The sequence below is a fragment of the Doryrhamphus excisus genome, unplaced genomic scaffold, assembly GCF_030265055.1.
Source record: "Doryrhamphus excisus isolate RoL2022-K1 unplaced genomic scaffold, RoL_Dexc_1.0 HiC_scaffold_25, whole genome shotgun sequence".
NCBI lineage: Eukaryota > Metazoa > Chordata > Actinopteri > Syngnathiformes > Syngnathidae > Doryrhamphus > Doryrhamphus excisus.
In genome coordinates, this window is record NW_026652243.1 from 677501 (window position 1) to 693083 (window position 15583).

General features: G+C 52.3%; 50 non-coding genes and 19 pseudogenes across 50 annotated transcripts in view; all 69 read left to right on the forward strand.

Moving 5' to 3' along the window:
• LOC131116653 (5S ribosomal RNA) overlaps nt 1–36 on the forward strand; it is a 119-nt gene extending 83 nt beyond the window's left edge. Inside the window, exon 1 of the ribosomal RNA XR_009123893.1 lies at nt 1–36. This exon is cut by the window's left edge and continues 83 nt beyond it. This is a non-coding gene — a ribosomal RNA (5S ribosomal RNA).
• Nucleotides 37–148: 112 nt separating this feature from the next.
• On the forward strand, nt 149–267 carry LOC131114622 (5S ribosomal RNA). Its single transcript, XR_009121928.1, has one exon. It is a non-coding gene; the product is annotated as a 5S ribosomal RNA (ribosomal RNA).
• A 112-nt stretch (nt 268–379) lies between these two features.
• On the forward strand, nt 380–498 carry LOC131117298 (5S ribosomal RNA). Its single transcript, XR_009124520.1, has one exon. It is a non-coding gene; the product is annotated as a 5S ribosomal RNA (ribosomal RNA).
• Nucleotides 499–610: 112 nt separating this feature from the next.
• On the forward strand, nt 611–729 carry LOC131118411 (5S ribosomal RNA). Its single transcript, XR_009125579.1, has one exon. It is a non-coding gene; the product is annotated as a 5S ribosomal RNA (ribosomal RNA).
• A 112-nt stretch (nt 730–841) lies between these two features.
• LOC131113364 (5S ribosomal RNA) lies at nt 842–950 on the forward strand (annotated as a pseudogene).
• A 112-nt stretch (nt 951–1062) lies between these two features.
• Nucleotides 1063–1181, forward strand: LOC131114610 (5S ribosomal RNA). Its single transcript, XR_009121916.1, has one exon. It is a non-coding gene; the product is annotated as a 5S ribosomal RNA (ribosomal RNA).
• A 112-nt stretch (nt 1182–1293) lies between these two features.
• Nucleotides 1294–1412, forward strand: LOC131118115 (5S ribosomal RNA). Its single transcript, XR_009125285.1, has one exon. It is a non-coding gene; the product is annotated as a 5S ribosomal RNA (ribosomal RNA).
• A 112-nt stretch (nt 1413–1524) lies between these two features.
• Nucleotides 1525–1633, forward strand: LOC131113189 (5S ribosomal RNA; annotated as a pseudogene).
• A 112-nt stretch (nt 1634–1745) lies between these two features.
• Nucleotides 1746–1864, forward strand: LOC131115860 (5S ribosomal RNA). Its single transcript, XR_009123128.1, has one exon. It is a non-coding gene; the product is annotated as a 5S ribosomal RNA (ribosomal RNA).
• Nucleotides 1865–1976: 112 nt separating this feature from the next.
• LOC131118907 (5S ribosomal RNA) lies at nt 1977–2095 on the forward strand. Its single transcript, XR_009126048.1, has one exon. It is a non-coding gene; the product is annotated as a 5S ribosomal RNA (ribosomal RNA).
• Nucleotides 2096–2207: 112 nt separating this feature from the next.
• On the forward strand, nt 2208–2316 carry LOC131113365 (5S ribosomal RNA; annotated as a pseudogene).
• Nucleotides 2317–2428: 112 nt separating this feature from the next.
• Nucleotides 2429–2547, forward strand: LOC131114612 (5S ribosomal RNA). Its single transcript, XR_009121918.1, has one exon. It is a non-coding gene; the product is annotated as a 5S ribosomal RNA (ribosomal RNA).
• Nucleotides 2548–2659: 112 nt separating this feature from the next.
• Nucleotides 2660–2778, forward strand: LOC131118607 (5S ribosomal RNA). Its single transcript, XR_009125768.1, has one exon. It is a non-coding gene; the product is annotated as a 5S ribosomal RNA (ribosomal RNA).
• Nucleotides 2779–2890: 112 nt separating this feature from the next.
• LOC131113366 (5S ribosomal RNA) lies at nt 2891–2999 on the forward strand (annotated as a pseudogene).
• A 112-nt stretch (nt 3000–3111) lies between these two features.
• On the forward strand, nt 3112–3230 carry LOC131114613 (5S ribosomal RNA). Its single transcript, XR_009121919.1, has one exon. It is a non-coding gene; the product is annotated as a 5S ribosomal RNA (ribosomal RNA).
• A 112-nt stretch (nt 3231–3342) lies between these two features.
• On the forward strand, nt 3343–3461 carry LOC131118116 (5S ribosomal RNA). Its single transcript, XR_009125286.1, has one exon. It is a non-coding gene; the product is annotated as a 5S ribosomal RNA (ribosomal RNA).
• Nucleotides 3462–3573: 112 nt separating this feature from the next.
• LOC131112551 (5S ribosomal RNA) lies at nt 3574–3682 on the forward strand (annotated as a pseudogene).
• A 112-nt stretch (nt 3683–3794) lies between these two features.
• On the forward strand, nt 3795–3913 carry LOC131116664 (5S ribosomal RNA). Its single transcript, XR_009123904.1, has one exon. It is a non-coding gene; the product is annotated as a 5S ribosomal RNA (ribosomal RNA).
• A 112-nt stretch (nt 3914–4025) lies between these two features.
• On the forward strand, nt 4026–4144 carry LOC131114635 (5S ribosomal RNA). The gene has a single exon (XR_009121940.1). It is a non-coding gene; the product is annotated as a 5S ribosomal RNA (ribosomal RNA).
• A 112-nt stretch (nt 4145–4256) lies between these two features.
• On the forward strand, nt 4257–4375 carry LOC131117299 (5S ribosomal RNA). The gene has a single exon (XR_009124521.1). It is a non-coding gene; the product is annotated as a 5S ribosomal RNA (ribosomal RNA).
• A 112-nt stretch (nt 4376–4487) lies between these two features.
• LOC131118383 (5S ribosomal RNA) lies at nt 4488–4606 on the forward strand. The gene has a single exon (XR_009125546.1). It is a non-coding gene; the product is annotated as a 5S ribosomal RNA (ribosomal RNA).
• A 112-nt stretch (nt 4607–4718) lies between these two features.
• Nucleotides 4719–4827, forward strand: LOC131113367 (5S ribosomal RNA; annotated as a pseudogene).
• Nucleotides 4828–4939: 112 nt separating this feature from the next.
• Nucleotides 4940–5058, forward strand: LOC131114614 (5S ribosomal RNA). The gene has a single exon (XR_009121920.1). It is a non-coding gene; the product is annotated as a 5S ribosomal RNA (ribosomal RNA).
• Nucleotides 5059–5170: 112 nt separating this feature from the next.
• On the forward strand, nt 5171–5289 carry LOC131118117 (5S ribosomal RNA). The gene has a single exon (XR_009125287.1). It is a non-coding gene; the product is annotated as a 5S ribosomal RNA (ribosomal RNA).
• A 112-nt stretch (nt 5290–5401) lies between these two features.
• Nucleotides 5402–5510, forward strand: LOC131113190 (5S ribosomal RNA; annotated as a pseudogene).
• Nucleotides 5511–5622: 112 nt separating this feature from the next.
• On the forward strand, nt 5623–5741 carry LOC131114615 (5S ribosomal RNA). Its single transcript, XR_009121921.1, has one exon. It is a non-coding gene; the product is annotated as a 5S ribosomal RNA (ribosomal RNA).
• A 112-nt stretch (nt 5742–5853) lies between these two features.
• On the forward strand, nt 5854–5972 carry LOC131118908 (5S ribosomal RNA). Its single transcript, XR_009126049.1, has one exon. It is a non-coding gene; the product is annotated as a 5S ribosomal RNA (ribosomal RNA).
• A 112-nt stretch (nt 5973–6084) lies between these two features.
• On the forward strand, nt 6085–6193 carry LOC131113369 (5S ribosomal RNA; annotated as a pseudogene).
• A 112-nt stretch (nt 6194–6305) lies between these two features.
• LOC131114616 (5S ribosomal RNA) lies at nt 6306–6424 on the forward strand. The gene has a single exon (XR_009121922.1). It is a non-coding gene; the product is annotated as a 5S ribosomal RNA (ribosomal RNA).
• A 112-nt stretch (nt 6425–6536) lies between these two features.
• Nucleotides 6537–6655, forward strand: LOC131118118 (5S ribosomal RNA). The gene has a single exon (XR_009125288.1). It is a non-coding gene; the product is annotated as a 5S ribosomal RNA (ribosomal RNA).
• A 112-nt stretch (nt 6656–6767) lies between these two features.
• LOC131112552 (5S ribosomal RNA) lies at nt 6768–6876 on the forward strand (annotated as a pseudogene).
• A 112-nt stretch (nt 6877–6988) lies between these two features.
• Nucleotides 6989–7107, forward strand: LOC131116675 (5S ribosomal RNA). The gene has a single exon (XR_009123915.1). It is a non-coding gene; the product is annotated as a 5S ribosomal RNA (ribosomal RNA).
• A 112-nt stretch (nt 7108–7219) lies between these two features.
• Nucleotides 7220–7338, forward strand: LOC131114646 (5S ribosomal RNA). Its single transcript, XR_009121951.1, has one exon. It is a non-coding gene; the product is annotated as a 5S ribosomal RNA (ribosomal RNA).
• A 112-nt stretch (nt 7339–7450) lies between these two features.
• On the forward strand, nt 7451–7569 carry LOC131117300 (5S ribosomal RNA). The gene has a single exon (XR_009124522.1). It is a non-coding gene; the product is annotated as a 5S ribosomal RNA (ribosomal RNA).
• A 112-nt stretch (nt 7570–7681) lies between these two features.
• Nucleotides 7682–7800, forward strand: LOC131117383 (5S ribosomal RNA). Its single transcript, XR_009124602.1, has one exon. It is a non-coding gene; the product is annotated as a 5S ribosomal RNA (ribosomal RNA).
• A 112-nt stretch (nt 7801–7912) lies between these two features.
• Nucleotides 7913–8021, forward strand: LOC131113191 (5S ribosomal RNA; annotated as a pseudogene).
• A 112-nt stretch (nt 8022–8133) lies between these two features.
• Nucleotides 8134–8252, forward strand: LOC131116796 (5S ribosomal RNA). Its single transcript, XR_009124032.1, has one exon. It is a non-coding gene; the product is annotated as a 5S ribosomal RNA (ribosomal RNA).
• Nucleotides 8253–8364: 112 nt separating this feature from the next.
• LOC131118119 (5S ribosomal RNA) lies at nt 8365–8483 on the forward strand. The gene has a single exon (XR_009125289.1). It is a non-coding gene; the product is annotated as a 5S ribosomal RNA (ribosomal RNA).
• A 112-nt stretch (nt 8484–8595) lies between these two features.
• LOC131112553 (5S ribosomal RNA) lies at nt 8596–8704 on the forward strand (annotated as a pseudogene).
• Nucleotides 8705–8816: 112 nt separating this feature from the next.
• Nucleotides 8817–8935, forward strand: LOC131116687 (5S ribosomal RNA). Its single transcript, XR_009123927.1, has one exon. It is a non-coding gene; the product is annotated as a 5S ribosomal RNA (ribosomal RNA).
• Nucleotides 8936–9047: 112 nt separating this feature from the next.
• Nucleotides 9048–9166, forward strand: LOC131114658 (5S ribosomal RNA). The gene has a single exon (XR_009121962.1). It is a non-coding gene; the product is annotated as a 5S ribosomal RNA (ribosomal RNA).
• Nucleotides 9167–9278: 112 nt separating this feature from the next.
• Nucleotides 9279–9397, forward strand: LOC131117700 (5S ribosomal RNA). Its single transcript, XR_009124910.1, has one exon. It is a non-coding gene; the product is annotated as a 5S ribosomal RNA (ribosomal RNA).
• A 112-nt stretch (nt 9398–9509) lies between these two features.
• LOC131118384 (5S ribosomal RNA) lies at nt 9510–9628 on the forward strand. Its single transcript, XR_009125547.1, has one exon. It is a non-coding gene; the product is annotated as a 5S ribosomal RNA (ribosomal RNA).
• A 112-nt stretch (nt 9629–9740) lies between these two features.
• Nucleotides 9741–9849, forward strand: LOC131113371 (5S ribosomal RNA; annotated as a pseudogene).
• A 112-nt stretch (nt 9850–9961) lies between these two features.
• Nucleotides 9962–10080, forward strand: LOC131114617 (5S ribosomal RNA). The gene has a single exon (XR_009121923.1). It is a non-coding gene; the product is annotated as a 5S ribosomal RNA (ribosomal RNA).
• A 112-nt stretch (nt 10081–10192) lies between these two features.
• On the forward strand, nt 10193–10311 carry LOC131118120 (5S ribosomal RNA). Its single transcript, XR_009125290.1, has one exon. It is a non-coding gene; the product is annotated as a 5S ribosomal RNA (ribosomal RNA).
• A 112-nt stretch (nt 10312–10423) lies between these two features.
• On the forward strand, nt 10424–10532 carry LOC131112554 (5S ribosomal RNA; annotated as a pseudogene).
• A 112-nt stretch (nt 10533–10644) lies between these two features.
• On the forward strand, nt 10645–10763 carry LOC131116699 (5S ribosomal RNA). The gene has a single exon (XR_009123938.1). It is a non-coding gene; the product is annotated as a 5S ribosomal RNA (ribosomal RNA).
• A 112-nt stretch (nt 10764–10875) lies between these two features.
• On the forward strand, nt 10876–10994 carry LOC131114669 (5S ribosomal RNA). Its single transcript, XR_009121973.1, has one exon. It is a non-coding gene; the product is annotated as a 5S ribosomal RNA (ribosomal RNA).
• A 112-nt stretch (nt 10995–11106) lies between these two features.
• LOC131117301 (5S ribosomal RNA) lies at nt 11107–11225 on the forward strand. The gene has a single exon (XR_009124523.1). It is a non-coding gene; the product is annotated as a 5S ribosomal RNA (ribosomal RNA).
• Nucleotides 11226–11337: 112 nt separating this feature from the next.
• LOC131118386 (5S ribosomal RNA) lies at nt 11338–11456 on the forward strand. Its single transcript, XR_009125549.1, has one exon. It is a non-coding gene; the product is annotated as a 5S ribosomal RNA (ribosomal RNA).
• Nucleotides 11457–11568: 112 nt separating this feature from the next.
• Nucleotides 11569–11677, forward strand: LOC131113372 (5S ribosomal RNA; annotated as a pseudogene).
• A 112-nt stretch (nt 11678–11789) lies between these two features.
• On the forward strand, nt 11790–11908 carry LOC131114618 (5S ribosomal RNA). The gene has a single exon (XR_009121924.1). It is a non-coding gene; the product is annotated as a 5S ribosomal RNA (ribosomal RNA).
• Nucleotides 11909–12020: 112 nt separating this feature from the next.
• LOC131118121 (5S ribosomal RNA) lies at nt 12021–12139 on the forward strand. The gene has a single exon (XR_009125291.1). It is a non-coding gene; the product is annotated as a 5S ribosomal RNA (ribosomal RNA).
• Nucleotides 12140–12251: 112 nt separating this feature from the next.
• Nucleotides 12252–12360, forward strand: LOC131113192 (5S ribosomal RNA; annotated as a pseudogene).
• Nucleotides 12361–12472: 112 nt separating this feature from the next.
• LOC131114619 (5S ribosomal RNA) lies at nt 12473–12591 on the forward strand. The gene has a single exon (XR_009121925.1). It is a non-coding gene; the product is annotated as a 5S ribosomal RNA (ribosomal RNA).
• A 112-nt stretch (nt 12592–12703) lies between these two features.
• LOC131118909 (5S ribosomal RNA) lies at nt 12704–12822 on the forward strand. Its single transcript, XR_009126050.1, has one exon. It is a non-coding gene; the product is annotated as a 5S ribosomal RNA (ribosomal RNA).
• A 112-nt stretch (nt 12823–12934) lies between these two features.
• On the forward strand, nt 12935–13043 carry LOC131113373 (5S ribosomal RNA; annotated as a pseudogene).
• Nucleotides 13044–13155: 112 nt separating this feature from the next.
• LOC131114620 (5S ribosomal RNA) lies at nt 13156–13274 on the forward strand. The gene has a single exon (XR_009121926.1). It is a non-coding gene; the product is annotated as a 5S ribosomal RNA (ribosomal RNA).
• A 112-nt stretch (nt 13275–13386) lies between these two features.
• On the forward strand, nt 13387–13505 carry LOC131118123 (5S ribosomal RNA). Its single transcript, XR_009125293.1, has one exon. It is a non-coding gene; the product is annotated as a 5S ribosomal RNA (ribosomal RNA).
• Nucleotides 13506–13617: 112 nt separating this feature from the next.
• Nucleotides 13618–13726, forward strand: LOC131112555 (5S ribosomal RNA; annotated as a pseudogene).
• A 112-nt stretch (nt 13727–13838) lies between these two features.
• LOC131116710 (5S ribosomal RNA) lies at nt 13839–13957 on the forward strand. The gene has a single exon (XR_009123949.1). It is a non-coding gene; the product is annotated as a 5S ribosomal RNA (ribosomal RNA).
• Nucleotides 13958–14069: 112 nt separating this feature from the next.
• LOC131114681 (5S ribosomal RNA) lies at nt 14070–14188 on the forward strand. Its single transcript, XR_009121984.1, has one exon. It is a non-coding gene; the product is annotated as a 5S ribosomal RNA (ribosomal RNA).
• A 112-nt stretch (nt 14189–14300) lies between these two features.
• LOC131117303 (5S ribosomal RNA) lies at nt 14301–14419 on the forward strand. Its single transcript, XR_009124525.1, has one exon. It is a non-coding gene; the product is annotated as a 5S ribosomal RNA (ribosomal RNA).
• A 112-nt stretch (nt 14420–14531) lies between these two features.
• On the forward strand, nt 14532–14650 carry LOC131117384 (5S ribosomal RNA). The gene has a single exon (XR_009124603.1). It is a non-coding gene; the product is annotated as a 5S ribosomal RNA (ribosomal RNA).
• A 112-nt stretch (nt 14651–14762) lies between these two features.
• On the forward strand, nt 14763–14871 carry LOC131113193 (5S ribosomal RNA; annotated as a pseudogene).
• A 112-nt stretch (nt 14872–14983) lies between these two features.
• LOC131116797 (5S ribosomal RNA) lies at nt 14984–15102 on the forward strand. Its single transcript, XR_009124033.1, has one exon. It is a non-coding gene; the product is annotated as a 5S ribosomal RNA (ribosomal RNA).
• A 112-nt stretch (nt 15103–15214) lies between these two features.
• On the forward strand, nt 15215–15333 carry LOC131118124 (5S ribosomal RNA). Its single transcript, XR_009125294.1, has one exon. It is a non-coding gene; the product is annotated as a 5S ribosomal RNA (ribosomal RNA).
• A 112-nt stretch (nt 15334–15445) lies between these two features.
• Nucleotides 15446–15554, forward strand: LOC131112557 (5S ribosomal RNA; annotated as a pseudogene).
• The last annotated feature ends 29 nt before the right edge of the window (nt 15555–15583 follow it).

Below are 15583 nucleotides of genomic sequence, written 5' to 3' on the forward strand. Positions count from 1 at the left end.
TGGGAGACCGCCTGGGAATACCAGGTGCTGTAAGCTTTTTATGGTTTCTGCTCTTGACTGACAGCAGAGGGCGCTGTTTGACACTTTTTGCTGGAGTCTAGTTTGGCCTGCGTCGCCTTCAAATAGGATCTTTTCAGTTGCCTTGGCAGCTTACGGCCATACTACCCTGAAAACGCCCGATCTCATCCGATCTCGGAAGCTAAGCAGGGGCGGGCCTGGTTAGTACTTGGATGGGAGACCGCCTGGGAATACCAGGTGCTGTAAGCTTTTTATGGTTTCTGCTCTTGCCTGAAAGCAAAGGGCGCTGTTTGACACTTTTTGCCAGAGTCTAGTTTGGCCTGCGTCACCTTCAAATAGGATCTTTTCAGTTGACCTGGCAGCTTACGGCCATACTACCCTGAAAACGCCCGATCTCGTCCGATCTCGGAAGCTAAGCAGGGGCGGACCTGGTTAGTACTTGGATGGGAGACCGCCTGGGAATACCAGGTGCTGCAAGCTTTTTATGGTTTCTGCTCTTGCCTGACAGCAAAAGGCGCTGTTTGACACTTTTTGCCAGAGCCTAGTTTGGCCTGCGTCGCCTTCAAATAGGATCTTTTCAGTTGATCTGGCGGCTTACGGCCATACTATCCAGAAAAAGCCCGATCTCGTCCGATCTCGGAAGCTAAGCAGGGGCGGGCCTGGTTAGTACTTGGATGGGAGACCGCCTGGGAATACCAGGTGCTGTAAGCTTTATATGGTTTCTGCTCTTGCCTGACAGCAGAGGGCGCTGTTTGACACTTTTTGCTGGAGTCTAGTTTGGCCTGCGTCGCCTTCAAATAGGATCTTTTCAGTTGATCTGGCAGCTTACGGCCATACTACCCTGAAAACGCCCGATCTCGGACGCTAAGCAGGGGCGGGCCTGGTTGGTACTTGGATGGGAGACCGCCTGGGAATACCAGGTGCTGTAAGCTTTTTATGGTTTCTGCTCTTGCCTGACAGCAAAGGGCGCTGTTTGACACTTTTTGCCAGAGTCTAGTTTGGCCTGCGTCACCTTCAAATAGGATCTTTTCAGTTGACCTGGCAGCTTACGGCCATACTACCCTGAAAACGCCCGATCTCGTCCGATCTCGGAAGCTAAGCAGGGGCGGGCCTGGTTAGTACTTGGATGGGAGACCGCCTGGGAATACCAGGTGCTGTAAGCTTTTTATGGTTTCTGCTCTTGCCTGACAGCAGAGGGCGCTGTTTGACCCTTTTTGCTGGAGTCTAGTTTGGCCTGCGTCACCTTCAAATAGGATCTTTTCAGTTGACCTGGCAGCTTACGGCCATACTACCCTTAAAACGCCTGATCTCGTCCGATCTCGGAAGCTAAGCAGGGGCGGGCCTGGTTAGTGCTTGGATGGGAGACCGCCTGGGAATACCAGGTGCTGTAAGCTTTTTATGGTTTCTGCTCTTGCCTGACAGCAGAGGGCGCTGTTTGACACTTTTTGCTGGAGTCTAGTTTGGTCTGCGTCGCCTTCAAATAGGATCTTTTCAGTTGACCTGGCAGCTTACGGCCAAACTACCCTGAAAACGCCCGATCTCGGACGCTAAGCAGGGGCGGGCCTGGTTAGTACTTGGATGGGAGACCGCCTGGGAATACCAGGTGCTGTAAGCTTTTTATGGTTTCTGCTCTTGCCTGACAGCAAAGGGCGCTGTTTGACACTTTTTGCCAGAGTCTAGTTTGGCCTGCGTCACCTTCAAATAGGATCTTTTCAGTTGACCTGGCAGCTTACGGCCATACTACCCTGAAAACGCCTGATCTCGTCCGATCTCGGAAGCTAAGCAGGGGCGGGCCTGGTTAGTACTTGGATGGGAGACCGCCTGGGAATACCAGGTGCTGTAAGCTTTTTATGGTTTCTGCTCTTGCCTGACAGCAGAGGGCGCTGTTTGACCCTTTTTGCTGGAGTCTAGTTTGGCCTGCGTCACCTTCAAATAGGATATTTTCAGTTGACCTGGCAGCTTACGGACATACTACCCTGAAAAAGCCCGATCTCGTCCGATCTCGGAAGCTAAGCAGGGGCGGACCTGGTTAGTACTTGGATGGGAGACCGCCTAGGAATACCAGGTGCTGTAAGCTTTTTATGGTTTCTGCTCTTGCCTGACAGCAAAAGGCGCTGTTTGACACTTTTTGCCAGAGCCTAGTTTGGCCTGCGTCGCCTTCAAATAGGATCTTTTCAGTTGATCTGGCAGCTTACGGCCATACTACCCTGAAAACGCCCGATCTCGGACGCTAAGCAGGGGCGGGCCTGGTTGGTACTTGGATGGGAGACCGCCTGGGAATACCAGGTGCTGTAAGCTTTTTATGGTTTCTGCTCTTGCCTGACAGCAAAGGGCGCTGTTTGACACTTTTTGCCAGAGTCTAGTTTGGCCTGCGTCACCTTCAAATAGGATCTTTTCAGTTGACCTGGCAGCTTACGGCCATACTACCCTGAAAACGCCCGATCTCGTCCGATCTCGGAAGCTAAGCAGGGGCGGGCCTGGTTAGTACTTGGATGGGAGACCGCCTGGGAATACCAGGTGCTGTAAGCTTTTTATGGTTTCTGCTCTTGCCTGACAGCAGAGGGCGCTGTTTGACCCTTTTTGCTGGAGTCTAGTTTGGCCTGCGTCACCTTCAAATAGGATCTTTTCAGTTGACCTGGCAGCTTACGGACATACTACCCTGAAAAAGCCCGATCTCGTCCGATCTCGGAAGCTAAGCAGGGGCGGACCTGGTTAGTACTTGGATGGGAGACCGCCTGGGAATACCAGGTGCTGTAAGCTTTTTATGGTTTCTGCTCTTGCCTGACAGCAAAAGGCGCTGTTTGACACTTTTTGCCAGAGCCTAGTTTGGCCTGCGTCGCCTTCAAATAGGATCTTTTCAGTTGATCTGGCAGCTTACGGCCATACTACCCTGAAAACGCCCGATCTCGGACGCTAAGCAGGGGCGGGCCTGGTTGGTACTTGGATGGGAGACCGCCTGGGAATACCAGGTGCTGTAAGCTTTTTATGGTTTCTGCTCTTGCCTGACAGCAAAGGGCGCTGTTTGACACTTTTTGCCAGAGTCTAGTTTGGCCTGCGTCACCTTCAAATAGGATCTTTTCAGTTGACCTGGCAGCTTACGGCCATACTACCCTGAAAACGCCCGATCTCGTCCGATCTCGGAAGCTAAGCAGGGGCGGGCCTGGTTAGTACTTGGATGGGAGACCGCCTGGGAATACCAGGTGCTGTAAGCTTTTTATGGTTTCTGCTCTTGCCTGACAGCAGAGGGCGCTGTTTGACCCTTTTTGCTGGAGTCTAGTTTGGCCTGCGTCACCTTCAAATAGGATCTTTTCAGTTGACCTGGCAGCTTACGGCCATACTACCCTTAAAACGCCTGATCTCGTCCGATCTCGGAAGCTAAGCAGGGGCGGGCCTGGTTAGTGCTTGGATGGGAGACCGCCTGGGAATACCAGGTGCTGTAAGCTTTTTATGGTTTCTGCTCTTTCCTGACAGCAGAGGGCGCTGTTTGACACTTTTTGCTGGAGTCTAGTTTGGCCTGCGTCGCCTTCAAATAGGATCTTTTCAGTTGATCTGGCAGCTTACGGCCATACTACCCTGAAAACGCCCGATCTCGGACGCTAAGCAGGGGCGGGCCTGGTTAGTACTTGGATGGGAGACCGCCTGGGAATACCAGGTGCTGTAAGCTTTTTATAGTTTCTGCTCTTGCCTGACAGCAAAGGGCGCTGTTTGACACTTTTTGCTGGAGTCTAGTTTGGCCTGCGTTGCCTTCAAATAGGATCTTTTCAGTTGCCTTGGCAGCTTACAGCCATACTACCCTGAAAACGCCCGATCTCATCCGATCTCGGAAGCTAAGCAGGGGCGGGCCTGGTTAGTACTTGGATGGGAGACCGCCTGGGAATACCAGGTGCTGTAAGCTTTTTATGGTTTCTGCTCTTGACTGACAGCAGAGGGCGCTGTTTGACACTTTTTGCTGGAGTCTAGTTTGGCCTGCGTCGCCTTCAAATAGGATCTTTTCAGTTGCCTTGGCAGCTTACGGCCATACTACCCTGAAAACGCCCGATCTCATCCGATCTCGGAAGCTAAGCAGGGGCGGGCCTGGTTAGTACTTGGATGGGAGACCGCCTGGGAATACCAGGTGCTGTAAGCTTTTTATGGTTTCTGCTCTTGCCTGAAAGCAAAGGGCGCTGTTTGACACTTTTTGCCAGAGTCTAGTTTGGCCTGCGTCACCTTCAAATAGGATCTTTTCAGTTGACCTGGCAGCTTACGGCCATACTACCCTGAAAACGCCCGATCTCGTCCGATCTCGGAAGCTAAGCAGGGGCGGACCTGGTTAGTACTTGGATGGGAGACCGCCTGGGAATACCAGGTGCTGCAAGCTTTTTATGGTTTCTGCTCTTGCCTGACAGCAAAAGGCGCTGTTTGACACTTTTTGCCAGAGCCTAGTTTGGCCTGCGTCGCCTTCAAATAGGATCTTTTCAGTTGATCTGGCGGCTTACGGCCATACTACTCAGAAAAAGCCCGATCTCGTCCGATCTCGGAAGCTAAGCAGGGGCGGGCCTGGTTAGTACTTGGATGGGAGACCGCCTGGGAATACCAGGTGCTGTAAGCTTTATATGGTTTCTGCTCTTGCCTGACAGCAGAGGGCGCTGTTTGACACTTTTTGCTGGAGTCTAGTTTGGCCTGCGTCGCCTTCAAATAGGATCTTTTCAGTTGATCTGGCAGCTTACGGCCATACTACCCTGAAAACGCCCGATCTCGGACGCTAAGCAGGGGCGGGCCTGGTTGGTACTTGGATGGGAGACCGCCTGGGAATACCAGGTGCTGTAAGCTTTTTATGGTTTCTGCTCTTGCCTGACAGCAAAGGGCGCTGTTTGACACTTTTTGCCAGAGTCTAGTTTGGCCTGCGTCACCTTCAAATAGGATCTTTTCAGTTGACCTGGCAGCTTACGGCCATACTACCCTGAAAACGCCCGATCTCGTCCGATCTCGGAAGCTAAGCAGGGGCGGGCCTGGTTAGTACTTGGATGGGAGACCGCCTGGGAATACCAGGTGCTGTAAGCTTTTTATGGTTTCTGCTCTTGCCTGACAGCAGAGGGCGCTGTTTGACCCTTTTTGCTGGAGTCTAGTTTGGCCTGCGTCACCTTCAAATAGGATCTTTTCAGTTGACCTGGCAGCTTACGGCCATACTACCCTTAAAACGCCTGATCTCGTCCGATCTCGGAAGCTAAGCAGGGGCGGGCCTGGTTAGTGCTTGGATGGGAGACCGCCTGGGAATACCAGGTGCTGTAAGCTTTTTATGGTTTCTGCTCTTGCCTGACAGCAGAGGGCGCTGTTTGACACTTTTTGCTGGAGTCTAGTTTGGTCTGCGTCGCCTTCAAATAGGATCTTTTCAGTTGACCTGGCAGCTTACGGCCAAACTACCCTGAAAACGCCCGATCTCGGACGCTAAGCAGGGGCGGGCCTGGTTAGTACTTGGATGGGAGACCGCCTGGGAATACCAGGTGCTGTAAGCTTTTTATGGTTTCTGCTCTTGCCTGACAGCAAAGGGCGCTGTTTGACACTTTTTGCCAGAGTCTAGTTTGGCCTGCGTCACCTTCAAATAGGATCTTTTCAGTTGACCTGGCAGCTTACGGCCATACTACCCTGAAAACGCCCGATCTCGTCCGATCTCGGAAGCTAAGCAGGGGCGGGCCTGGTTAGTACTTGGATGGGAGACCGCCTGGGAATACCAGGTGCTGTAAGCTTTTTATGGTTTCTGCTCTTGCCTGACAGCAGAGGGCGCTGTTTGACCCTTTTTGCTGGAGTCTAGTTTGGCCTGCGTCACCTTCAAATAGGATATTTTCAGTTGACCTGGCAGCTTACGGACATACTACCCTGAAAAAGCCCGATCTCGTCCGATCTCGGAAGCTAAGCAGGGGCGGACCTGGTTAGTACTTGGATGGGAGACCGCCTAGGAATACCAGGTGCTGTAAGCTTTTTATGGTTTCTGCTCTTGCCTGACAGCAAAAGGCGCTGTTTGACACTTTTTGCCAGAGCCTAGTTTGGCCTGCGTCGCCTTCAAATAGGATCTTTTCAGTTGATCTGGCAGCTTACGGCCATACTACCCTGAAAACGCCCGATCTCGGACGCTAAGCAGGGGCGGGCCTGGTTGGTACTTGGATGGGAGACCGCCTGGGAATACCAGGTGCTGTAAGCTTTTTATGGTTTCTGCTCTTGCCTGACAGCAAAGGGCGCTGTTTGACACTTTTTGCCAGAGTCTAGTTTGGCCTGCGTCACCTTCAAATAGGATCTTTTCAGTTGACCTGGCAGCTTACGGCCATACTACCCTGAAAACGCCCGATCTCGTCCGATCTCGGAAGCTAAGCAGGGGCGGGCCTGGTTAGTACTTGGATGGGAGACCGCCTGGGAATACCAGGTGCTGTAAGCTTTTTATGGTTTCTGCTCTTGCCTGACAGCAGAGGGCGCTGTTTGACCCTTTTTGCTGGAGTCTAGTTTGGCCTGCGTCACCTTCAAATAGGATCTTTTCAGTTGACCTGGCAGCTTACGGCCATACTACCCTTAAAACGCCTGATCTCGTCCGATCTCGGAAGCTAAGCAGGGGCGGGCCTGGTTAGTGCTTGGATGGGAGACCGCCTGGGAATACCAGGTGCTGTAAGCTTTTTATGGTTTCTGCTCTTTCCTGACAGCAGAGGGCGCTGTTTGACACTTTTTGCTGGAGTCTAGTTTGGCCTGCGTCGCCTTCAAATAGGATCTTTTCAGTTGATCTGGCAGCTTACGGCCATACTACCCTGAAAACGCCCGATCTCGGACGCTAAGCAGGGGCGGGCCTGGTTAGTACTTGGATGGGAGACCGCCTGGGAATACCAGGTGCTGTAAGCTTTTTATAGTTTCTGCTCTTGCCTGACAGCAAAGGGCGCTGTTTGACACTTTTTGCTGGAGTCTAGTTTGGCCTGCGTTGCCTTCAAATAGGATCTTTTCAGTTGCCTTGGCAGCTTACAGCCATACTACCCTGAAAACGCCCGATCTCATCCGATCTCGGAAGCTAAGCAGGGGCGGGCCTGGTTAGTACTTGGATGGGAGACCGCCTGGGAATACCAGGTGCTGTAAGCTTTTTATGGTTTCTGCTCTTGACTGACAGCAGAGGGCGCTGTTTGACACTTTTTGCTGGAGTCTAGTTTGGCCTGCGTCGCCTTCAAATAGGATCTTTTCAGTTGCCTTGGCAGCTTACGGCCATACTACCCTGAAAACGCCCGATCTCATCCGATCTCGGAAGCTAAGCAGGGGCGGGCCTGGTTAGTACTTGGATGGGAGACCGCCTGGGAATACCAGGTGCTGTAAGCTTTTTATGGTTTCTGCTCTTGCCTGAAAGCAAAGGGCGCTGTTTGACACTTTTTGCCAGAGTCTAGTTTGGCCTGCGTCACCTTCAAATAGGATCTTTTCAGTTGACCTGGCAGCTTACGGCCATACTACCCTGAAAACGCCCGATCTCGTCCGATCTCGGAAGCTAAGCAGGGGCGGACCTGGTTAGTACTTGGATGGGAGACCGCCTGGGAATACCAGGTGCTGCAAGCTTTTTATGGTTTCTGCTCTTGCCTGACAGCAAAAGGCGCTGTTTGACACTTTTTGCCAGAGCCTAGTTTGGCCTGCGTCGCCTTCAAATAGGATCTTTTCAGTTGATCTGGCAGCTTACGGCCATACTATCCTGAAAAAGCCCGATCTCGTCCGATCTCGGAAGCTAAGCAGGGGCGGGCCTGGTTAGTACTTGGATGGGAGACCGCCTGGGAATACCAGGTGCTGTAAGCTTTTTATGGTTTCTGCTCTTGCCTGACAGCAGAGGGCGCTGTTTGACACTTTTTGCTGGAGTCTAGTTTGGTCTGCGTCGCCTTCAAATAGGATCTTTTCAGTTGACCTGGCAGCTTACGGCCAAACTACCCTGAAAACGCCCGATCTCGGACGCTAAGCAGGGGCGGGCCTGGTTAGTACTTGGATGGGAGACCGCCTGGGAATACCAGGTGCTGTAAGCTTTTTATGGTTTCTGCTCTTGCCTGACAGCAAAGGGCGCTGTTTGACACTTTTTGCCAGAGTCTAGTTTGGCCTGCGTCACCTTCAAATAGGATCTTTTCAGTTGACCTGGCAGCTTACGCCCATACTACCCTGAAAACGCCCGATCTCGTCCGATCTCGGAAGCTAAGCAGGGGCGGGCCTGGTTAGTACTTGGATGGGAGACCGCCTGGGAATACCAGGTGCTGTAAGCTTTTTATGGTTTCTGCTCTTGCCTGACAGCAGAGGGCGCTGTTTGACCCTTTTTGCTGGAGTCTAGTTTGGCCTGCGTCACCTTCAAATAGGATCTTTTCAGTTGACCTGGCAGCTTACGGCCATACTACCCTTAAAACGCCTGATCTCGTCCGATCTCGGAAGCTAAGCAGGGGCGGGCCTGGTTAGTGCTTGGATGGGAGACCGCCTGGGAATACCAGGTGCTGTAAGCTTTTTATGGTTTCTGCTCTTTCCTGACAGCAGAGGGCGCTGTTTGACACTTTTTGCTGGAGTCTAGTTTGGCCTGCGTCGCCTTCAAATAGGATCTTTTCAGTTGATCTGGCAGCTTACGGCCATACTACCCTGAAAACGCCCGATCTCGGACGCTAAGCAGGGGCGGGCCTGGTTAGTACTTGGATGGGAGACCGCCTGGGAATACCAGGTGCTGTAAGCTTTTTATAGTTTCTGCTCTTGCCTGACAGCAAAGGGCGCTGTTTGACACTTTTTGCTGGAGTCTAGTTTGGCCTGCGTTGCCTTCAAATAGGATCTTTTCAGTTGCCTTGGCAGCTTACAGCCATACTACCCTGAAAACGCCCGATCTCATCCGATCTCGGAAGCTAAGCAGGGGCGGGCCTGGTTAGTACTTGGATGGGAGACCGCCTGGGAATACCAGGTGCTGTAAGCTTTTTATGGTTTCTGCTCTTGACTGACAGCAGAGGGCGCTGTTTGACACTTTTTGCTGGAGTCTAGTTTGGCCTGCGTCGCCTTCAAATAGGATCTTTTCAGTTGCCTTGGCAGCTTACGGCCATACTACCCTGAAAACGCCCGATCTCATCCGATCTCGGAAGCTAAGCAGGGGCGGGCCTGGTTAGTACTTGGATGGGAGACCGCCTGGGAATACCAGGTGCTGTAAGCTTTTTATGGTTTCTGCTCTTGCCTGAAAGCAAAGGGCGCTGTTTGACACTTTTTGCCAGAGTCTAGTTTGGCCTGCGTCACCTTCAAATAGGATCTTTTCAGTTGACCTGGCAGCTTATGGCCATACTACCCTGAAAACGCCCGATCTCGTCCGATCTCGGAAGCTAAGCAGGGGCGGACCTGGTTAGTACTTGGATGGGAGACCGCCTGGGAATACCAGGTGCTGCAAGCTTTTTATGGTTTCTGCTCTTGCCTGACAGCAAAAGGCGCTGTTTGACACTTTTTGCCAGAGCCTAGTTTGGCCTGCGTCGCCTTCAAATAGGATCTTTTCAGTTGATCTGGCGGCTTACGGCCATACTACTCAGAAAAAGCCCGATCTCGTCCGATCTCGGAAGCTAAGCAGGGGCGGGCCTGGTTAGTACTTGGATGGGAGACCGCCTGGGAATACCAGGTGCTGTAAGCTTTATATGGTTTCTGCTCTTGCCTGACAGCAGAGGGCGCTGTTTGACACTTTTTGCTGGAGTCGAGTTTGGCCTGCGTCGCCTTCAAATAGGATCTTTTCAGTTGATCTGGCAGCTTACGGCCATACTACCCTGAAAACGCCCGATCTCGGACGCTAAGCAGGGGCGGGCCTGGTTGGTACTTGGATGGGAGACCGCCTGGGAATACCAGGTGCTGTAAGCTTTTTATGGTTTCTGCTCTTGCCTGACAGCAAAGGGCGCTGTTTGACACTTTTTGCCAGAGTCTAGTTTGGCCTGCGTCACCTTCAAATAGGATCTTTTCAGTTGACCTGGCAGCTTACGGCCATACTACCCTGAAAACGCCCGATCTCGTCCGATCTCGGAAGCTAAGCAGGGGCGGGCCTGGTTAGTACTTGGATGGGAGACCGCCTGGGAATACCAGGTGCTGTAAGCTTTTTATGGTTTCTGCTCTTGCCTGACAGCAGAGGGCGCTGTTTGACCCTTTTTGCTGGAGTCTAGTTTGGCCTGCGTCACCTTCAAATAGGATCTTTTCAGTTGACCTGGCAGCTTACGGCCATACTACCCTTAAAACGCCTGATCTCGTCCGATCTCGGAAGCTAAGCAGGGGCGGGCCTGGTTAGTGCTTGGATGGGAGACCGCCTGGGAATACCAGGTGCTGTAAGCTTTTTATGGTTTCTGCTCTTTCCTGACAGCAGAGGGCGCTGTTTGACACTTTTTGCTGGAGTCTAGTTTGGCCTGCGTCGCCTTCAAATAGGATCTTTTCAGTTGATCTGGCAGCTTACGGCCATACTACCCTGAAAACGCCCGATCTCGGACGCTAAGCAGGGGCGGGCCTGGTTAGTACTTGGATGGGAGACCGCCTGGGAATACCAGGTGCTGTAAGCTTTTTATAGTTTCTGCTCTTGCCTGACAGCAAAGGGCGCTGTTTGACACTTTTTGCTGGAGTCTAGTTTGGCCTGCGTTGCCTTCAAATAGGATCTTTTCAGTTGCCTTGGCAGCTTACAGCCATACTACCCTGAAAACGCCCGATCTCATCCGATCTCGGAAGCTAAGCAGGGGCGGGCCTGGTTAGTACTTGGATGGGAGACCGCCTGGGAATACCAGGTGCTGTAAGCTTTTTATGGTTTCTGCTCTTGACTGACAGCAGAGGGCGCTGTTTGACACTTTTTGCTGGAGTCTAGTTTGGCCTGCGTCGCCTTCAAATAGGATCTTTTCAGTTGCCTTGGCAGCTTACGGCCATACTACCCTGAAAACGCCCGATCTCATCCGATCTCGGAAGCTAAGCAGGGGCGGGCCTGGTTAGTACTTGGATGGGAGACCGCCTGGGAATACCAGGTGCTGTAAGCTTTTTATGGTTTCTGCTCTTGCCTGAAAGCAAAGGGCGCTGTTTGACACTTTTTGCCAGAGTCTAGTTTGGCCTGCGTCACCTTCAAATAGGATCTTTTCAGTTGACCTGGCAGCTTACGGCCATACTACCCTGAAAACGCCCGATCTCGTCCGATCTCGGAAGCTAAGCAGGGGCGGACCTGGTTAGTACTTGGATGGGAGACCGCCTGGGAATACCAGGTGCTGCAAGCTTTTTATGGTTTCTGCTCTTGCCTGACAGCAAAAGGCGCTGTTTGACACTTTTTGCCAGAGCCTAGTTTGGCCTGCGTCGCCTTCAAATAGGATCTTTTCAGTTGATCTGGCGGCTTACGGCCATACTACTCAGAAAAAGCCCGATCTCGTCCGATCTCGGAAGCTAAGCAGGGGCGGGCCTGGTTAGTACTTGGATGGGAGACCGCCTGGGAATACCAGGTGCTGTAAGCTTTATATGGTTTCTGCTCTTGCCTGACAGCAGAGGGCGCTGTTTGACACTTTTTGCTGGAGTCTAGTTTGGCCTGCGTCGCCTTCAAATAGGATCTTTTCAGTTGATCTGGCAGCTTACGGCCATACTACCCTGAAAACGCCCGATCTCGGACGCTAAGCAGGGGCGGGCCTGGTTGGTACTTGGATGGGAGACCGCCTGGGAATACCAGGTGCTGTAAGCTTTTTATGGTTTCTGCTCTTGCCTGACAGCAAAGGGCGCTGTTTGACACTTTTTGCCAGAGTCTAGTTTGGCCTGCGTCACCTTCAAATAGGATCTTTTCAGTTGACCTGGCAGCTTACGGCCATACTACCCTGAAAACGCCCGATCTCGTCCGATCTCGGAAGCTAAGCAGGGGCGGGCCTGGTTAGTACTTGGATGGGAGACCGCCTGGGAATACCAGGTGCTGTAAGCTTTTTATGGTTTCTGCTCTTGCCTGACAGCAGAGGGCGCTGTTTGACCCTTTTTGCTGGAGTCTAGTTTGGCCTGCGTCACCTTCAAATAGGATCTTTTCAGTTGACCTGGCAGCTTACGGCCATACTACCCTTAAAACGCCTGATCTCGTCCGATCTCGGAAGCTAAGCAGGGGCGGGCCTGGTTAGTGCTTGGATGGGAGACCGCCTGGGAATACCAGGTGCTGTAAGCTTTTTATGGTTTCTGCTCTTGCCTGACAGCAGAGGGCGCTGTTTGACACTTTTTGCTGGAGTCTAGTTTGGTCTGCGTCGCCTTCAAATAGGATCTTTTCAGTTGACCTGGCAGCTTACGGCCAAACTACCCTGAAAACGCCCGATCTCGGACGCTAAGCAGGGGCGGGCCTGGTTAGTACTTGGATGGGAGACCGCCTGGGAATACCAGGTGCTGTAAGCTTTTTATGGTTTCTGCTCTTGCCTGACAGCAAAGGGCGCTGTTTGACACTTTTTGCCAGAGTCTAGTTTGGCCTGCGTCACCTTCAAATAGGATCTTTTCAGTTGACCTGGCAGCTTACGGCCATACTACCCTGAAAACGCCCGATCTCGTCCGATCTCGGAAGCTAAGCAGGGGCGGGCCTGGTTAGTACTTGGATGGGAGACCGCCTGGGAATACCAGGTGCTGTAAGCTTTTTATGGTTTCTGCTCTTGCCTGACAGCAGAGGGCGCTGTTTGACCCTTTTTGCTGGAGTCTAGTTTGGCCTGCGTCACCTTCAAATAGGATATTTTCAGTTGACCTGGCAGCTTACGGACATACTACCCTGAAAAAGCCCGATCTCGTCCGATCTCGGAAGCTAAGCAGGGGCGGACCTGGTTAGTACTTGGATGGGAGACCGCCTAGGAATACCAGGTGCTGTAAGCTTTTTATGGTTTCTGCTCTTGCCTGACAGCAAAAGGCGCTGTTTGACACTTTTTGCCAGAGCCTAGTTTGGCCTGCGTCGCCTTCAAATAGGATCTTTTCAGTTGATCTGGCAGCTTACGGCCATACTACCCTGAAAACGCCCGATCTCGGACGCTAAGCAGGGGCGGGCCTGGTTGGTACTTGGATGGGAGACCGCCTGGGAATACCAGGTGCTGTAAGCTTTTTATGGTTTCTGCTCTTGCCTGACAGCAAAGGGCGCTGTTTGACACTTTTTGCCAGAGTCTAGTTTGGCCTGCGTCACCTTCAAATAGGATCTTTTCAGTTGACCTGGCAGCTTACGGCCATACTACCCTGAAAACGCCCGATCTCGTCCGATCTCGGAAGCTAAGCAGGGGCGGGCCTGGTTAGTACTTGGATGGGAGACCGCCTGGGAATACCAGGTGCTGTAAGCTTTTTATGGTTTCTGCTCTTGCCTGACAGCAGAGGGCGCTGTTTGACCCTTTTTGCTGGAGTCTAGTTTGGCCTGCGTCACCTTCAAATAGGATCTTTTCAGTTGACCTGGCAGCTTACGGCCATACTACCCTTAAAACGCCTGATCTCGTCCGATCTCGGAAGCTAAGCAGGGGCGGGCCTGGTTAGTGCTTGGATGGGAGACCGCCTGGGAATACCAGGTGCTGTAAGCTTTTTATGGTTTCTGCTCTTTCCTGACAGCAGAGGGCGCTGTTTGACACTTTTTGCTGGAGTCTAGTTTGGCCTGCGTCGCCTTCAAATAGGATCTTTTCAGTTGATCTGGCAGCTTACGGCCATACTACCCTGAAAACGCCCGATCTCGGACGCTAAGCAGGGGCGGGCCTGGTTAGTACTTGGATGGGAGACCGCCTGGGAATACCAGGTGCTGTAAGCTTTTTATAGTTTCTGCTCTTGCCTGACAGCAAAGGGCGCTGTTTGACACTTTTTGCTGGAGTCTAGTTTGGCCTGCGTTGCCTTCAAATAGGATCTTTTCAGTTGCCTTGGCAGCTTACAGCCATACTACCCTGAAAACGCCCGATCTCATCCGATCTCGGAAGCTAAGCAGGGGCGGGCCTGGTTAGTACTTGGATGGGAGACCGCCTGGGAATACCAGGTGCTGTAAGCTTTTTATGGTTTCTGCTCTTGACTGACAGCAGAGGGCGCTGTTTGACACTTTTTGCTGGAGTCTAGTTTGGCCTGCGTCGCCTTCAAATAGGATCTTTTCAGTTGCCTTGGCAGCTTACGGCCATACTACCCTGAAAACGCCCGATCTCATCCGATCTCGGAAGCTAAGCAGGGGCGGGCCTGGTTAGTACTTGGATGGGAGACCGCCTGGGAATACCAGGTGCTGTAAGCTTTTTATGGTTTCTGCTCTTGCCTGAAAGCAAAGGGCGCTGTTTGACACTTTTTGCCAGAGTCTAGTTTGGCCTGCGTCACCTTCAAATAGGATCTTTTCAGTTGACCTGGCAGCTTACGGCCATACTACCCTGAAAACGCCCGATCTCGTCCGATCTCGGAAGCTAAGCAGGGGCGGACCTGGTTAGTACTTGGATGGGAGACCGCCTGGGAATACCAGGTGCTGCAAGCTTTTTATGGTTTCTGCTCTTGCCTGACAGCAAAAGGCGCTGTTTGACACTTTTTGCCAGAGCCTAGTTTGGCCTGCGTCGCCTTCAAATAGGATCTTTTCAGTTGATCTGGCAGCTTACGGCCATACTATCCTGAAAAAGCCCGATCTCGTCCGATCTCGGAAGCTAAGCAGGGGCGGGCCTGGTTAGTACTTGGATGGGAGACCGCCTGGGAATACCAGGTGCTGTAAGCTTTTTATGGTTTCTGCTCTTGCCTGACAGCAGAGGGCGCTGTTTGACACTTTTTGCTGGAGTCTAGTTTGGTCTGCGTCGCCTTCAAATAGGATCTTTTCAGTTGACCTGGCAGCTTACGGCCAAACTACCCTGAAAACGCCCGATCTCGGACGCTAAGCAGGGGCGGGCCTGGTTAGTACTTGGATGGGAGACCGCCTGGGAATACCAGGTGCTGTAAGCTTTTTATGGTTTCTGCTCTTGCCTGACAGCAAAGGGCGCTGTTTGACACTTTTTGCCAGAGTCTAGTTTGGCCTGCGTCACCTTCAAATAGGATCTTTTCAGTTGACCTGGCAGCTTACGCCCATACTACCCTGAAAACGCCCGATCTCGTCCGATCTCGGAAGCTAAGCAGGGGCGGGCCTGGTTAGTACTTGGATGGGAGACCGCCTGGGAATACCAGGTGCTGTAAGCTTTTTATGGTTTCTGCTCTTGCCTGACAGCAGAGGGCGCTGTTTGACCCTTTTTGCTGGAGTCTAGTTTGGCCTGCGTCACCTTCAAATAGGATCTTTTCAGTTGACCTGGCAGCTTACGGCCATACTACCCTTAAAACGCCTGATCTCGTCCGATCTCGGAAGCTAAGCAGGGGCGGGCCTGGTTAGTGCTTGGATGGGAGACCGCCTGGGAATACCAGGTGCTGTAAGCTTTTTATGGTTTCTGCTCTTTCCTGACAGCAGAGGGCGCTGTTTGACACTTTTTGCTGGAGTCTAGTTTGGCCTGCGTCGCCTTCAAATAGGATCTTTTCAGTTGATCTGGCAGCTTACGGCCATACTACCCTGAAAACGCCCGATCTCGGACGCTAAGCAGGGGCGGGCCTGGTTAGTACTTGGATGGGAGACCGCCTGGGAATACCAGGTGCTGTAAGCTTTTTATAGTTTCTGCTCTTGCCTGACAGC